The sequence below is a fragment of the Marmota flaviventris genome, chromosome 6, assembly GCF_047511675.1.
Source record: "Marmota flaviventris isolate mMarFla1 chromosome 6, mMarFla1.hap1, whole genome shotgun sequence".
NCBI lineage: Eukaryota > Metazoa > Chordata > Mammalia > Rodentia > Sciuridae > Marmota > Marmota flaviventris.
In genome coordinates this window covers 2,622,979-2,639,694 of record NC_092503.1, presented here as the reverse complement: position 1 = coordinate 2,639,694, position 16,716 = coordinate 2,622,979, and the positions used below count along the sequence as shown (strand labels likewise).

The 16,716-nt window shown below is 49.8% G+C and overlaps 1 non-coding gene across 1 annotated transcript; it reads right to left on the bottom strand.

The window, feature by feature from the left end:
• Positions 1 to 1,702: 1,702 nt before the first annotated feature.
• On the bottom strand, positions 1,703 to 1,807 carry LOC114096109 (U6 spliceosomal RNA). The gene has a single exon (XR_003583362.1). It is a non-coding gene; the product is annotated as a U6 spliceosomal RNA (small nuclear RNA).
• Positions 1,808 to 16,716: the final 14,909 nt, after the last annotated feature.

Here is a 16,716-nt window from a genome sequence, read left to right as displayed (position 1 = left end):
TCGCTGGTTCATTGCTGTTCAGAAAGCAATCATAGAATTGGGTGCACCCCAGCTTCCCTGCTGACTGGGTCAAGGACAGGATCTGAGGGCTTTGATTTCTATAGTCAGAGGCTGGAAGGATACTGGCCTTTCCTTGACAGAGCACCAATCAGGGCTCAGCATCACACAGGCACTTTGCATGCACTCTGGGACAAGGTGACAGGCTTGTGCTGTGGGAGGAGGTGGGTGCATTTCTCTGGACCCACTGGAAGTCACTTCTGTCACAAGAGGAATCTCCATCCTTCCAGAGCCCCAGAGCCTTTGTAACACCTGAAGGTCGCGCCTGATGCCAGCTTTCATCTTTGTGCTCGAGGGAGTAGCTTCCTACTACCAAAGTGCTTTTATTCCTTTTAGAAATGAAGGAAATGGTTTTCTTAAAAGTATTTCTATTCCTTTCATAGCTATCTCAGGGAAAAACACCTATTTTATGTGTTCAATCACTGATTAAGATTAATTTTTTTTCAGAACAGAGTGTATGTTTAACTAATTTGACCATACAATGAAAACTGGTTTTAAATGTATTTTTTATGGGATGTTTAGTGGTCATATCAGGGTAATTGACATATCTATCATCTCAGATATTTATAGTTCTTTTGTGTTGGGAACTGAAACAGTTTTGTCATTAAAAACTATTTTAGTCATGTGCATATGGTAGATTTTTTAGGTCCACTATATGACCTATCTATTTTTATAATATTCCAACTAGCTTTGATTAACTTACTTCCATTTTAACATATTGGATTTTGTTTTGTTTTGTTTTTGGTACCAGGGATTGAACCCAGGGGCATTTACCCACTAAGCCACATCCCCAGCCCTTTTTACATTTTTACATTGTATTTGAGACAGGGCCTTGCTAAAGTTGCTGAGACTGGTTTTGAATTCCCAGTGCTCCTGCCTCAGCCTCCCGAGCTGCTGGGATCACAGGTGTGTGCATGGAGCCTGCTCAGCGTGTGTCTTGTTGGCTTTCCAGGTAGGCCCGTACCTTCAGTCAGGGTGATGACCTTTAAGCACATGTACTTCCCTTCTTTCTCCCCTTGATCTGAAGGTTCCTGGCAGCATCACGTCAGAAGAAAAGCTCCCACCTACAGCAAACTGACTTCATTTTCTTTCAGAATAGGGAAGGGGAGCGCAGTGGTTCTGAGTGTGAGGTCAGACACGCACTCCACAGGCCAGTCCCCTGTTGCCTTGTTTCTGCTCATGCGCATCGAGGACAGTGATGGCCTGCTCTCTGCCCTGCAGGGTGGGTTGATGACAGGTTGTTTCCTGGGCAGTATGCAGTGGGCAAGGACACTAACAAACCATGCTGCCTTGTCTGCGTCTTGCCCAAGACGTGCCCCTGTTGGCAGCAATGCTGGCACACATTAATGTGATCAGTTTATAATTGAAAGACTATAGTAGATGAATAATCTAAGAAGCCAGTGACACCTAAATTCAAAGCCAAGGCACATTTTAAATATGAATATGGGCTGGGTGCAGCTCAGGCAGAGCACTTGCCTGGCACTCATTGGCCCTGGGATCCATCCTCAGCACCGCAAACAGGATGGGAACAGATGTGTGTGGGTGTCATTTAGCCACTTACCTCTCCTGTTCTGCTTCTGGCAGATCCTTTGTGCTGTACCTTGCTGGACGAGCAGCGTTCCCCTTCTCCACTCTCCTTTTCCATAAAAATCATAAAATGCTCTGTGAATTTGCATGCCATCCTTGCACAGGGGCCGTGCTATTCTTCTCTAGATAGTTCCAGTTTTAGTACATGTTGTTAAATTAAAAAAAAAAAAAATGACAGGAGGCTAATGTTCCAAAATAAGCACCTGCCCTGGACCCCAACAGACCAGTCTAAAAGTCCAAATGGAGTCACTTACCCTGATTCCAAGTCACCAAGCTGAAACTAGCCTGCTTATGGGGCTTTCTGAGAAATCCCACTAGGACAGTAACAGCCAAACAGACTACGCCAGCTAGCATGGTGATGAAGTCAATCCTTTCGTCAGGCTCTTCCTGTTGTTTTGTCCCCCTTTCCTACAAGGAAATTACAAGGAAAGCTATTTTGAAATGACCCATGTGCCTTCCTTTGTTTCTGCTTTCTTTAGCTCTTTTCTGTCTGTGAAGTCAACCTCTTCGGCTGGGCCAATCAGAACATTCAATTCTAGTTTATGGGATGAAGTGTTGCCTGGTTCTGAAATGGAAAAGGAAGCCAATTAAGATTATCAAGCTGAATTATGGGATTGTGTCCTTATCAGTGTGCTGCAGATACCAGCTCTTACCTTCATCTTCACTCTTGATGCTGGTTCACACAGTGTGGACCAAGAAGCTACTAAGAAATGGTTTCACTGTAGGGAAGCAGCACTCTTGGCACTCAGTAGCTTCCTCATGAAAAAATGGCGGAGGGATAACAGAAATAGAAACCCCAGTAGTTTGCAGTTCCTGTGGAACTGAGAGACTCAGACAACAGTTAACAGTTCCCCATGGAGAGGCAGGAGGGAGCTAAATCACACCGTTTTTGTGTGAAATAGTCACCCACAGTCACAAGGGACCTGCTTAACTCCCTCGGCAAACACTGGTAGCTTCCCCAGCCCTGTGTCCTCAAGAGTTTATGGGGGACAGTGTCCTTGATCAGATGTACTCAGGACACTTATTTGAACTGGACATGTGGTTATTAATTCCTTCAGTTCCTCTGGAGTCTTCGAGCCTGGGTGAGCTGTGATTCTGTAAGACAGGATCACACCCTGTGTACTTCCCAGCTCCCTTAGCCTTGGAACCGCATCTTGAGGTTGTGGTCAGTGGCCTGACAACTTGAACCTTCTGACTGGGGGTGTTCTGGGGATGCTCAGAGCTGCATAGGCTGAAGGAATGCTGCATTTTGTAAAGTATGAGGTCTGGGAGAAAAAGAAAAAAGAAAAAAAAAAGGGGGGGGGTGGATTTCTACATCCACGAAAAACCTGGTGTCATAATGTACTCCACAATGTCTCTTTTCACTTTGTTCTTCCTCATGGAGCCTCAGTGGCCACCTGTCCTGCTGTCCTTTCTCTTGGACTCCTAAGCAGAAGGTTGTAGTATAATCAGGGAGAGGTCTAAAGTGTGCTCCCTTTGATCCTCAGAGGACTAGGTTTTCTCTAGAGGGCAAAGGCTGAGCAATGTTATCCCTCCTGATGTCTGACCCTGGAGAAGGTCGAGGGTGTCACCCCTACCTCTGGGTCCTCATTTGGACTCCTGGAGCACAAGCGTTTGAGTCTGTGCAGGATGAAAACCAGGACGGGGAAGTGAGAGCAATGGTGCCTCAGGTCCCCACTCATAGCCCTTTGTCCTGGAAGCTGCCCATGCAGTCCCAGCTTCCTGCAGGGCAGTCAGAGCGCAGGGCCTGTGGTTGTGGGGTGCAGGGAATCCCCCTTCATCTGCTCCTCACACTGACAGGCATACTATCAAAGACTGTGGGGCTGTGTCAGTAGAGTAGGAAGCCATCCCTGAGGGACCCCCTCTTGCCAAACACAGGAGAATTCCACTATCAAAAGGAATAACTTAACTACTAATGACTGAAACACTGACTTAGATTGTGGGAAGCCATTCTGACACGTGACTGGGCGGCTCCCGTTAAGGGTCTGAGGAGTTCTGGCTGTGTCGGAACTTTCCCAGCCCTTTCCTGATGAGAGAACCCGTCCGTGTGGGGGTGTGACTGACCACTGACCCTGGGGGCCCAATCACTGACCTTGACCTTGGAGTGCAGTCCCCCCTCAACCTTCATTGGATGGAATTCTCCCCTGAATTTCTTGTTCCCCAATAAAAGGCTACTCCCAGGCGTGTTCACTCTCTCTCTCTCCTGCTAGCCCTGAGTAATCCTTGCTGCCCTGCTGGGCGGTTAGAGGAGGGAACCAGAGAGGGGAGCCGTCTTGGACCTGGCAATAGAAATAAGGTAAATGAGTCTGTGTGTTTTATTTCTATCTCTTCTAGCTAACTTTTATGCCAAGAACCTCATTAATGAAACCATTGCGCAGGCCGCATGGTGGATTAGATAATTCTATGAATTGGTGTTCCTCAAGGAAAAACAAAAAATTAGAATGGAAGAGCTCAGAATGGGAGAAAAGTTTTGAAATCATCTATCTGATAAGGGACTTGTATCTAAATACACAAGAAACCCTTACAATTAAAAACATCAGTTCGAATAATGAGCAAAGGATCTGAATAGATATTTATCCAAAGGAGATAAAAGGCCAACCAACAGACACAGGGAAAAATGCTCAATGCCTTTAGCCACCAGGGAAATGATAACCCAGAACACAAGATGCCCCTTCACTCCATCCCAAATGGTGGCCATCCAGAGGATGGAGCGAGCAGGTGCTGGTGAGGACGTGGACAGCAGGAACTGCTGGTGGCAGAGTGGAACTTCAGCAGTGCAAAGGAGTGCAGCTATTCTGCCAAGGAGCCAACACCGTGTTGGCACGTGACTCACCCATTCTACTCTTGGTCTGTACTCCAGAGAGAGGAAGATGTATGTCCACACAAAGACTTGTGTACAAGTGCTCAGAGCAGTATCATAAACAAGACCCCCAAAGTGAAAAGGATGCAAATACTGAATCACTGATGAAAATCAATAAACTATAGAAACCCATCAAGGGAGTGTTATTTAGCCATAAAAAAGAAATGAAGTATGTATCTGAGCTACAAAGTAATTGGTAAAAGAAGCCAGACACAAAGAACTGCAGATTGCACACGCTATTCAAGTGAGATGCCCAGGGCAGGCAAATGCAGAAATAGGCAGGAACTGCTAGTGGGGTCTGCTTGCTTTTTGGTGTAGAGAAAATTGTCTAACTCTGATAACAGTGATGGCTACACAACTCTGAATATGCTAGAAACCACTGAATTTTACACTTAGGTTGAATTTATGGTATTCAAATTATATCTCAGTAAGGTTATCTTTTAAAACTCAACAGTAAAAAAAAAAAAAAGTAATGATCCAACAACTTAAAACAGTAGAACCAAAATCCCAGCAGAACCAGAAGACCCCAGCAGAACCAGAACTGAGGGCTCATTTGTTTGTTATAGGAGCATCAGGGTGAAGTACTCAACCCACTTGCTGTGCTGGAGTATGGCTGAGTCCCAACATGGCCAACAGAAATGTAACAGAGTGTTGTAGTCAGCTTTTTTTGCTGCTGTGTCTAAAAGATCTGACCAGAAACATTTTAAAGGAGGAAAACTTTATTTGAGGGCTCACAGTTTCAGAAGTCTTAGCCCCCAAACAGCAGTCTCCATTCCTCAGGGCTCAAGGTGAGGCAGGACATCATGGCGGGAGAGTGTGGCAGAGGGAAGCAGCTCACATGGTGATCAGCAAGCAGAGAGAAAGAGACTCCAGATACAAATATATACCACGCCCCAGGTCCCACCTCCTCCAGCCACACCCACCACTTCAGTTTCCACCCAGTTAATCCCTATTGTTGGGAAAAGGTATAATGGCAGCCACACCCCAAAACACCCCAACATGGCGCCTGAGGAGCTTCTTCTCTTCCTGCCTCTCCCTTTCCCGCTGGCAACAAAAACTCCCGCTGCCAATGCTCACTCCAGCCGGCGGAAACCTTAGCCCCAATAAGAACTGATCTCGTGGGCTCCGGAACTGACATCTGGAAGAATTTACCAATAAACAGGTGATCCGTCATTTATCTAAGCCCTGCCACCTCTCCTTAGAACTATGTAAGCCCACAGCCTTTTGTAATAAAGTGGAACTTCTCAGGTGATTTGTCTTGCGTCGCATCTTCTTTCACCTATCAGGGGATTAATTCACTGATTGGGTTAAGACATTCACAACCCAATAATTTGTCCTCTGAACCTTCTTGCATTGTCTCATATGTGAGCTTTTGGGGGACATATCACATCCAAACCATCACACAGAATCATATTAAAGCTGTAAGTTTTTAGTAGTCATATTTAAAAGGTAAAAAAGAGGGCCTGGGGGTGTAGCTCAGTTGTTGAACATGTGTTTAGCCTGCAGGAGGCCCTGGGTTCCATCATACACCCAGTGGCTACACTAAAATTAAAAACAACAAAAACCCATTGGAGTTAATTTTACTAACACATTTTATTTAAACTGATATTGAAGCCGATTTAAAGATATGTAGTTAGTGTAGTTAGGTAAATCAGGTCTAATGTCAAGTACGATAAATAAAATGGTGGCCATTATTGAGAATGGAGTCCAGAAAAGCAGAGCAGCACTTGGGGAAATTGAAATGTTAATGTCCCCAAGGCTTGGAATCCACCCTAAGGAACTGTTAAAGAAGCAGCTCTTAGCAAACAGGGAGGTGCTAATCCAAAACGGCTCCAGGCCCTTCCTGCCCAGGTTACTCCTTCAGCCCACCTATCTCCCACCTTTGGGCCTCCCACCTGCATTCTATCACTTCAGGATAAAGGGAAACAAAGGATAAGAATGTGGGAAAACTAAAAGAAGACCTTAGCTATAAAAAAGGGAAGATCTTGCCTTCCACGGATTCAGCCTTTCAGTCTTCGGGTCCCCTTCTTCCTCTGGGAGAAGTCTTTTCTGCTGTCCTTTAATAAAGCTCCCACTGTCCACTCTACTCTTGCCTCCTCGTGCTTCTCTGGTGTTGTGCTTCAGCATTCGGGGAAGCAAGGACTCGTCACCAGTAAAACAGCAGTAACAATATGTTCAGAATATTTTCCAACATGTAATCAATGTGAAAATTATTATTGAAATATTTTCCTCTTTCAGAAGTTTTCAGAATCTGGTTGTTCTTTATACATATAATCCATTTCTATTCAGATGCTTAATTTTTATCATGTATTTGAATTTCATGAAATTTATAGTCTTAAAAATATATTCACAAACCCACTTTGTTCCAAATATACTAAAAAGTTTTCAGAAACTGAATTGAGAAGCAAGTGATCATTTTCCTTTAACATTTGCATTCATCTTGACAAAACAAGTTCATCTTTTTCTAGGAGAATTGGTTTACTTTGAAGCAAACACGTTTCCATTTCAAAACTATCACTTCATGTTAAATAATTTCACTTAGTCTTGTTTCAGCTCAGTTGTATTGACATCAGCATCAAAGGTTATTGCATAAATTGAAGAGCAACTCCGATTTGGGGGGTAGTTTTTGTGGCTAATCTGCATAATGCTGTTTTCTACAATTGAACCTACATTTTTGCATTAGAAAAATATGTGAAATCATCACTGTGAAATGTGTTGGGTAAACATATAATGGCAGCAGCACCCCAGAGAAAAACCCCAGCATGGCGTCTAACGACCCTCTTTCTCCTCTTTGTTTCTTTCACTGGCGCGAAACGTTCCCGCCGGCGCCAATGTTCAAACCCTGCTGGTAGGAAGCCTTAGCCCCAATTAGAATTAACTTCTTGGGCTCCGGAATGACATATGGAAGAGCTTGCCAATAAACGGGCGACCTGTTATCTACCTCAGCCCTGCGACCTCTCCTTAGACCTATATAAACACACAGCCTTTGGTAATAAAGCGGAAACCTCTTTGGTGATCTGTGTCGTGTGGTGCAGCGTCTTCCAGTCTTACAAAATGTAATCTGAAATTTGTTTTAATTAGCTTTTTGTGTTGCTATGACCAAAAGACAAGAAAAATTAAAGGAGGATAAGTTTATTTTAGTTCATGATTTCAGAGGTTCAGTCCGTGGTCAGCCCACCACCGCTCTGAGCCCTGGACAGGCAGCACATCTGGCTGGAGAGCCTGGCTGAGGAGGCAGCTCAGGACAGGTCAGCCAGGAAGTAGAGAAAGAGCTCCACCCACCAGGGACACAATATAACCCCCAAAGGCACACCCGGTGGCCCACCTCCTCCACCACACCCCACCTGGTCTTCAGTCACCAGTTCATCATCCACTGATAGGTCACACCTCTAGCAGTCCAATCATTTCACATCTGAAAAGCCCCACTCTGCCTCACACATGAGCTTGGGGGACACCTCACACCTAAACCATCACAATTTCTAAGACATCCCTATGGTCAGAGAGGAGTCTCAGACGATAGCTCTAAGCTCCAGGTTAGGTCTTTCATGTCCGTGTCCCAGCCTCTTTTATTGTATTACTGAATATTTGAGAAATTCTAGAGCTGCAGTTAGAGTACATTTCCATGGCGCTCTTTCACAAGGCTCTCCACAAGCACTGCCAACGTCCCCGCATCTTCCCACAGGCCGAGTTCCTGGCCTGATGGCGATCTTAGAGTCTGCACACACGGTAGACTCTGCACAAACTTCCCGTGCCACTCTTTGCAGTGTCTGCTTCCCAGGTGGCATACAAATGCTTTCACACATGTCCTGTGGTGGCAGAAGCAACAAGGGGCCATCAGGGTCCTGTTTAAAACTCCTCAAGTCTGGGTTTGGGGCAGCGTAGCTGGGTCACCTCTTGTGATAGAATTTCATTTTCTCACCGCCAGCTGGCCTTCTGGAAGGTTCAGGGTGCCTGCCATGGGTTGCATTTGAGAGGCTGTGAAGCCTGTGGCGCACCTGCTGTGTGGCTCATCCAGCTACTTCCTTCACCTCAGGTCTTCATCCAGGGCAGCTGCTTAGGTGTGCCTCCGACTGGCTGGCCTAAATGATGCTTCTAGAGTGGATGCACTCAAAACTACAGGGACAGAAAATAGAAAGGTGGCTGCCCAGGGCTGGGGGAGGGGAGCGCTTGAAGGGAGTTACGGTCTGCAAGATGAGAAAGCGCTAGAGAGCTATTGCACAACAATGTGAATGTACTCCACGCTACTGAACTGCAAACTTAAAAATGGTTAAGGTGGTAAACTGAACACAAAATTTGTAACCACAATTTTAAAGTCTTAAAAGGAACCCACTATTTGGTCTAACTATAATGCACTGATAATTGAAAAAAATTTAAAACAGTCTTGGAGAAAAAAAGAGCAGTCTTCGAGCTGGCGTCATTGTGCATACATACTGGCTGGGTGTGACTGTCGGGACAGGGACTTCCTCTGTCGTGAGTTGCAGCCCCCAGCCTGCTTTCCTACAGGCAAGCCAGGTTCTAGCTTCCTCGGACACTCCATCCAGTTTCTTCTAGGTCACGCCAACGGTGTCACCTTCTTCTTGCTCGGTTTTACCTAATAGCTGCTAGCTCGTCACTGTCCTTTAGCAGGAGGCCAGGGGGCTGCAGCTTGAGCTCTGAGGGCTTGGCCTAAGCCTTGGCTGGGCTGTTTTCTGAGTGTGATTAAAGACAGGGAGGCTACACTCACCAGTGACCTGAGTGTGAGAAAGGGGAAGGCTAGAATGGGCAGTGGCCACAGCTTGCTGAAGCGAGTGCCCGGTGGTACAGTACCGTCACACTGAGTCCGTCAGGGGCACTCAAGTGCACAATGTCGCAGCCTGCTTCTTCGGAAATCTCTCACAGAGAAGGGGTTAAAGTTTGGGTCAGGCCTGTTTGCTTGCCCTCGAGCACACTTCCACGTGGACTGCTGGAATGTGCTCCCACAGCATATCTGGAAGCTAATATTTGGTGAGTGCTGTCCTGTTGCCCCTGCTTGTTCTGCTCCAATGAGATGAGACAGAGGCAGCTCTGTGAATGCTGTGTCCACCAGGCCAAAACTGGGTGTCCTTGGGTTGTGTCCCCAAAGGGGAGGCTGGCTGGCTGGCAGCCAGGAGCACTACAACATCACACAGAGGGAGGGGAGCCTGTGTGGGCTGCACTGTCCCCCTTCACATGGTGTCTCCTGAGCCCCACAGCTTCAGGAGGAAAAGTCTCGTCACATTCACCTAAGACGCTATTCCACCGTCACAGCAGAACGGCCAGAGCTGGGAATCTACGCCCTGACTTCCACCTGCCAAGCTGAGTGCATTTCTACTCTCAGGCACTGCCAGCACCTCGTGCCAGAGTATAGTTTCCCAGGGGCTTGCTTTGAGGGGCGAGCAGGAGGAAAGGGGTTCTTTCTCACTGTCGACACTAGCTCAGATCTGGCGTGGCGGGCCGCCTGGTCTGTGAGCTCCATCTCTCACATTCCATCATTCATTCTTCCTCTGCCCAGTGAGGGTCACTGGGTGCCTATCCTGTGCCCAGGTGGTGCTCTGGGGTCAGGTAAACCCAGCCGGGCAGGGTTCTGCTGTGTTCACGTTCCCGCAGCAGAAAATGGGTGAAAGACAGGGAGTATGTTGTTTCCGTGTCGTGCCATGCAAGAGGGAGGCAGAGTAAGGAGACAGGCGAGCTTGGGTGGCGTGGGGCAGCCCCGAGGACAGGAAAACCCAGGGGCTTCCTGGGAAGGCCAGCCGGATCCTGAGTGAGCCACACTCCAAGGCTGGGAGGGGCGGGCTTGGCAGAGATGGAGCCGGGTGTTCAGGGGCATGGAGGAGACTGGTGTGAGGGATCCGTCAGTGCTGCAGTGAGAACAGGGCAGAATGAGCTTGGAGCAGGTCTGTTACCTATGTGACAGAGGTGCTCAAAGCACCCACCTGGGTGGCCGTGGCGGAGGCCCTCACTGGCAGCTCCAAGATGTCGAGAAAGCCATGTCCTTTCCAGCAAATAACCGGTTCCTTTTTGAGAAATATTGTCTAGATTTCTCCTGGGTCCTGTTAGACTCTGGGAACCTGGTTGTGGGACCCCAAATGATCTGACAGTTTACAAAAAGTGTGACCATCCAGACAGCGGAGGAGCTGGGCGAGCCCATCAGGGGCCTCGGGAAGTGGACATGGACCCCAAGCACCGGGGAACAGTGTGACGCCTCAGGAGGTAGAGGTCCTCTCTGACCAGGTAGGCAAGCCCGAAGGGCAGACGGCTTTGTACAGTGCACACCCCAAGCTTATGCCCTGCCCTCTGGGCTCCTGCTGCACTGCAGGGCTGGGTGGGAGCCCCCACGCCCAGTGGTAAGATGATGATGGAAGACAGCAGTGAAGCCTCGCATGTGAGGCCCTGCAGCTGGATCTGGCATGTCCTCCAGGGACCCACATCTAAAGCCTTCTTCCCAACTGGTGCTGCTGGGAGGCAGTGGGACCGTCAAGAGTTGGGCCTGGTGGGAGGTCTTCTAGTCACTGGAGGCATGCTCTTGAAGGGGGATTGTGGGACCTGGCCCTCCTCTTCCTGTGTTTGTAGTACCAGCTCCGAGGTGAGCAGCCTCCTTGGTCACACCCACCCACCATCATGGACTGTGCTGCCACAGGCCCAAGCAATAGGGCCCTTCATTGCCATAAGCCAAAACAAACCTTTCCTCTTTTATAGTCTATGATCTCAGGCATTTTGTTATAGTAACCAGAAGCTGACTAATCCCCAAGTAGCCTAAGTGCTGGACCGGAGAAAGGAACATGGGACAGTATGGGTCAGTGAGAAATAGCATTGGGCTCTGGGATCTGCTTAGGGTTGAGGGCTACAGCAGCCTCTCTACCTTCTAGGACTGTCCTAATAAAGTGTCACAAACAGGTGACTTCAACAGCCACATTCTTTCCCAGCTCTGGAGGCTGGAAGTCCAAGAGCAAGGATTCAGCAGGACGGGCTTCCCTGAGGCTTGGCTTGCAGGTGGTAGCTTCTTCACCTTACCTCCCTGCGTCACCTGTGTCTTTGTCCAATTTCCCTCCTTTATAAGGGTACCAGCTGTGCAGGACTAAGGCCTGACACCAAACAATGTCCTCTTCACTTGACCTCAGTAAAGACTCCGTCTCCAAATCTCTCAGGTTCCAAGGTCCTGGCTTAGCACTGCAACAGGAGAGTATTTTTGGAATGAGGCAGGGACGAGATTGAACCCATAACAGCAGCCCTCGGGTTTTCTTCCTGGTCTTAGTGTGACCAGTTCGCATGGCCTTCTCCCTACTACTCCCTGGGGTGTGTGGTGGTGGTCAGCCATCCACGTTGCCCGTGGTTTTCTGGTGGTCGGCCTGAACTATTCCAGAAGAGTGAGGTCCCCAAAGCTGAGGGGAGGCTGGACAGTGCTGGGCCTTCCCTTGGGGGTGGGGTGCTCTCCCTGTTGAGCTGGGTGCTGTGCTGTGTAGGAGGGCCCTGGAGTTGCTGCTGCCTTGGAGGTTAGTGCGGGCAGGGGGCTGGACCTCACTGGGCTTTTCCTCCTCTAGAAACTGGAAGGTTGGACTCTGACTCCTCAGACTTGCTTGGCACCAGCTTCCCCGTGGCCTGGGCACCCCTGAACAGGGAAGCCTGGAGGTGAGGGGCAGCCACATCAGGGGGTGCCAGCGTCTGCACGTGCAGAACAGAGACCACAGTTCCGTGCAGGGCAGCAGCAGCTGAGCAGGCGCAAGCCGTGCGGTGCGAGGTGGTGCAGGGCTTCTGGGCAGTGCCTTTGGTGATGCTGGTTCTGGCCCTGTAGTTTCCAGGCCCGATTTTCTGCTCTCTGAAAGTTCTGCAGCTGATCTACCAGCATTCTAAGTGTGGCTGTGTGACCATGACACGAAAATCTGAATTTTAATTTTGAGCAGTTTAGATGTAGACAGCTGACGGTGGCTACTGACTAACGCACGGATGGCAGACTGCTAGAGCCGGAGTGGATGGTGGGGTGTCCTCAGAAGACAACTGAAACCGACCAAGGTCCTGGGGCCCAGGGGACATACCAAGACCCTGGACTTGCTCGTGGAGGACAAGAGCTGGTGCAGTCAGCGAGGCTGGCACAGCTGTGGCAGACTTGAGCCTCGTTATGGGATGACAGGCAGGAAACCTGTGGCGAACCGGGGACCAGCCAGGCATTATCGCAGCGGCAGAGTCAGGCAGGAGGTGGTGGGGACAGAAGGACAGCCGACAAGATCTGTTGGGAGGCACCTCAGGGTTCCACGCTCGTGATGTGCTGGGGTCAGTCAGGGGCTTTGGACCTAAGGATCTCTGCCGAGTTGGAGAACTGGGAGTCACGCAGGGGGCCGAGGCGGGGAAAAGTGGGGGTTAATGAGTCAGGCAAGGGCATGTGACAATCATCTGACAAGGTGCAGCAGTGCTAGGTGGAGGCTGGGGGAGGCCGCGTGGGGACGCACTTCATTAAGCCCTAGAACTCAGAGCAGCATGTGGCCTTAGGTGGCACTTCTCCAGCAGAGCTGATCAGCAGTCACACAGATGCTTTAAAAATACAGGTGCTGGGCTGCGTGACAGACACACGGCCTGAGAATCTCCTCTTAGGGTCACCTGGGCCATTGGTCACAAGCACCAACACAGAAGAGCCTTTTAAAATTGTTTCCTGTAGACCTGTTACATAAAGACCTTCTAAAGAAGAACTTACAACACCTGTGTGCCCCTAAATGAGGCCACTTAAAGACGACATTTAAAATCTCTCCTGTAGTGGGGTAACCAGTGGTAATATGTTGGGTTCATAAAAACTCAAATAACCTTGATGTTTTTCACCTGTGTAGGTTTGTGGTGTGTGGATGTATTAACTATTATCATTTGTGACACTGGAGATTGAATCCAGAGACTACCACTGAGCTACATCTACAGTCCTTTTTTAAATTATTATTTTGAGACAGGGTCTTGCTAAATTGCTCAGGCTGGCCTTGAACTTTTGATCCTCCTGCCTCAGCCTCCTGAACTGCTGAGACTACAGGTGGGGCCATGTGCCTGGCTGATGTGTGGATTTATGAGTCACTTCTGCTTTCCCGATATTGATCATCACAGACTCCTTATTCTCTCAGAATTGGGACTGGCCATCCTTGCACAAGGCTGCATGAGGAGAGGAGCCAGAGGCAGGATCCTGGCTGGACTGTCCTTGCCAGGACTCTTGTTCTGAGAGTGAGATCAGAGAGCGGAGGCTGCCCAGGGCTTTCCTGCCCACAGGTCCGAGCTGGCAAGGATGTAGATTTGTCGCCCTCTAGTGGCGTCTTGTAACAACTGCAAGCAGGCTGAACTTGCTGTGCGGGCCCCAGGTTGTTTTCAGAGGCAAAAGAGATCCACCTGGTACCAACGGGCCGCAGGCCACTTCCCCCACCTGAACACAAGCAAGCCCTGTTGGGGATCTGAATGGCCACGAGGCAGCGGAGTGGAGTTCGTATGCTCCTCTTCACTGCCCCACCTGCGCTGGTTAAACTCTGGGCCAGGCGAGGGCGAGTCTGGGTGGAGCAGTCGGACAGGTGAGGGAGCCTGAGTTTGACTCCCAGATACCACTCTCCAGCTGCGGGAGCTGGGTCTATGCTCTTTTTGAACTGAAAGTTCCCACTATTAAAATAATTAGGAGAGGGGGTGAAATGGAAACGGGGTGGAGCCGGAGTTCACCATGTGCACCGAGGTAGGAATGGAGATGTTCTGCACGTCAGAGGGGTGAAGTGGCCTAGAGGCCTCAGTGTTGTCTGGGCCTCTACCCTGAAGTCCGGCCAGTGAACCTCTCTGCAGGAAAACAGGCAGATTTACGCAGACCAGGATAACTAAGGGTGAAACCATCCCTTGCCTCAACAGTCAGACCAGGATGAAAGGCAGCTGGGGACGCCCTGGGCAGAGGATCATCCCCCCCCCACCCAGATCCCAGTCAATGATGAGCCTGTGGCTCCGCCAGCTGCAGGGACTTGGGGAGTGGGCTGAGGCGTTGTGACCCTGAATTGCTAATTGCGCTTCCCAGAGACCACAGGAGCAGAAAGGGAGCTTGGCCAAGGCCTGTGGAGGCTGCTTCAGTCAGCTCTTCTTCTCTGCTGTGACCAAAAGACCTGAGAAGAACAACGGTGGAGGAGGAGGAGTTTATTTGGGAGCTCACGGGTTCAGAGGTCTCAGTCCCTGGACAGTCAGCTCCATTTCTCAGGGCTCGAGGTCAGGCAGGACACCATGGCAGGAGAATGTGGTGGAGGGAAGCAGCTCACCTGATGATCAGGAAGCAGAGAGGCTCCACTCGCCAGGTACAAGATACATACCCCAACGCCGCGCCCCAGTGCCCACCTCCTCCAGCATGCCCTACCACTTAGTTTCCACGCAGTCAATCCCATCAGGGGTTAATTCAGTGATTGGTTTGAGGCTCCCATAACTGGGTCATTTCTCCTCTGAACCTTGCATTGTCTCACATGTGCTTTTGGGGGACACCTCACATCCAAACCATAACAGAGGCAGAGTGGGGACACAGGTGAGGGGCTCGGATGACATGCGCTTTGGCATGGCCCCTCTTGGGTTACTTTACCCTGCAGTTCCCCGGGGGAAGGTTGAGAAATGTCTATTCATGTATGTTGACGACCTCACAAAGTGTGTCAAATATCCAGACTAATCTTAGAATCAGACGTCTTGCACTTTCTCATCCCTCCTCTTTCAGAGGCACGACCCAAGATGTCCTTTGAAGCCACTTTCCCACTGTTTTATGTGGCCCTGGTGTGACTGTGATCACATCTGAATATGCTTTTTTAAATATTTATTTTTTAGTTACAGGTGGACACAGCATCTTTATTTTTATGTGGTGCTGAGGATCGAACCCAGGGCCTCACGCATGGTAGGTAAGCACGCTACCTCTGAGCCCCAGCCCACGTCTGAACACCTTTTACAAACTGGGAGAAGGTTGATCTGGGATGAGCTGCTGCCCAAGGCAGTCCCAGCTGCTTTCCATCCTGGTCTGATGGCCCAGTGGTCCCCCAGGGTCTGCCTAGCAGAAAATGCCCGCTGCCCCACAGGTGTCCCCCTCTCCCACACGGATATGCCAGAGCAAAGACTGCCGCAGCATCCAGGGGCTGCCATGGGCGATGCCTGTGGAGACTCGGAGACCTCCTCTTAAGGACAGCACCTCTCTACCTTTTCTTTCTTCTTTCTCTCCCAGATGCAAATGCAAACAGAACCAAGGGGATGAGGCCCGCCCAGGTGTGGTGGGACCTGAGCTGGAGGCTGCTGGGCCCTGAAGGCCCTGAGACCTTCCCAGCCTGCACCATTCCCCCGATGGTGCTCACCCAGGGACTAAACTTCACGAGCTTCACAGAGCTGCTGCTTGCAGCTGCACCTAATAGTAACCACAGTACTTTGAAATAAATTCTTTTTTTGCTTAATTGAACTGTTACTTCTGTTGTTTGCAACCAAAGAACCCTAACTGCTGTAGAACGGGTACTTTGAATCGTCTGTAGACAACGCCCTCTCCAGGCCATGTGGAGACCTGGGAGCTGATTATCGGGTGCCTTTGGGCCAACAGGCAGTGGCAGTCTCATTGCTGCTTGGATGGGAGCTGGCAGCTCATGGGGTCCTCTGGCACTCGACCTGGACCCACAAGCATCTAGGTGCCAAGGGCAGAGCACTGGCAGATGCCGTGGTTGAGAGAGATAAGGACGTTCCCCTGTGGACGGGACGGCTGCTCCTGGATAGTGCATCACTGAAGGTGAGAAAAATTAATGACTTCACATACAGAAATTCTCACTTCACAGCATGCTCTGAACTCAGAGGCTTGGTGTGACTTTGCTGAAAGAATGTTTTGTGGGCCATAGGGAACAAGCCTGAGGTCACTTGAAGTGGGACTCGGACATTGGCTTTGTAGACTTCAGAGTGATGTCAGGGCACGTGCCCAGCGTGGCAAAGTGCCTTCTGGGAAAGCGAGGGCATTGTTGTGAAGCTCAGGATACCCACAACCGGCAGGGATTCTTGGTGATTTGTCCCTTTGAAGACTGTGTGGCAGATGGCAGTCTGCAGAGCCCTCACCGGAATGCTCTAGAACGAGCGTCTGACTTCAGCACAGCCTGGGGACATGGCCCAGAATCAGAGTGGCAAAGAGGAGTCAAGTTACAAGAACTGCAGGGCTCCTGTACGGTCTGACCTCCAGGAGGCTTGCTGTGGTCTGCATGTGAGCGTCCCCCAGCAGCCCCTGTGAGATG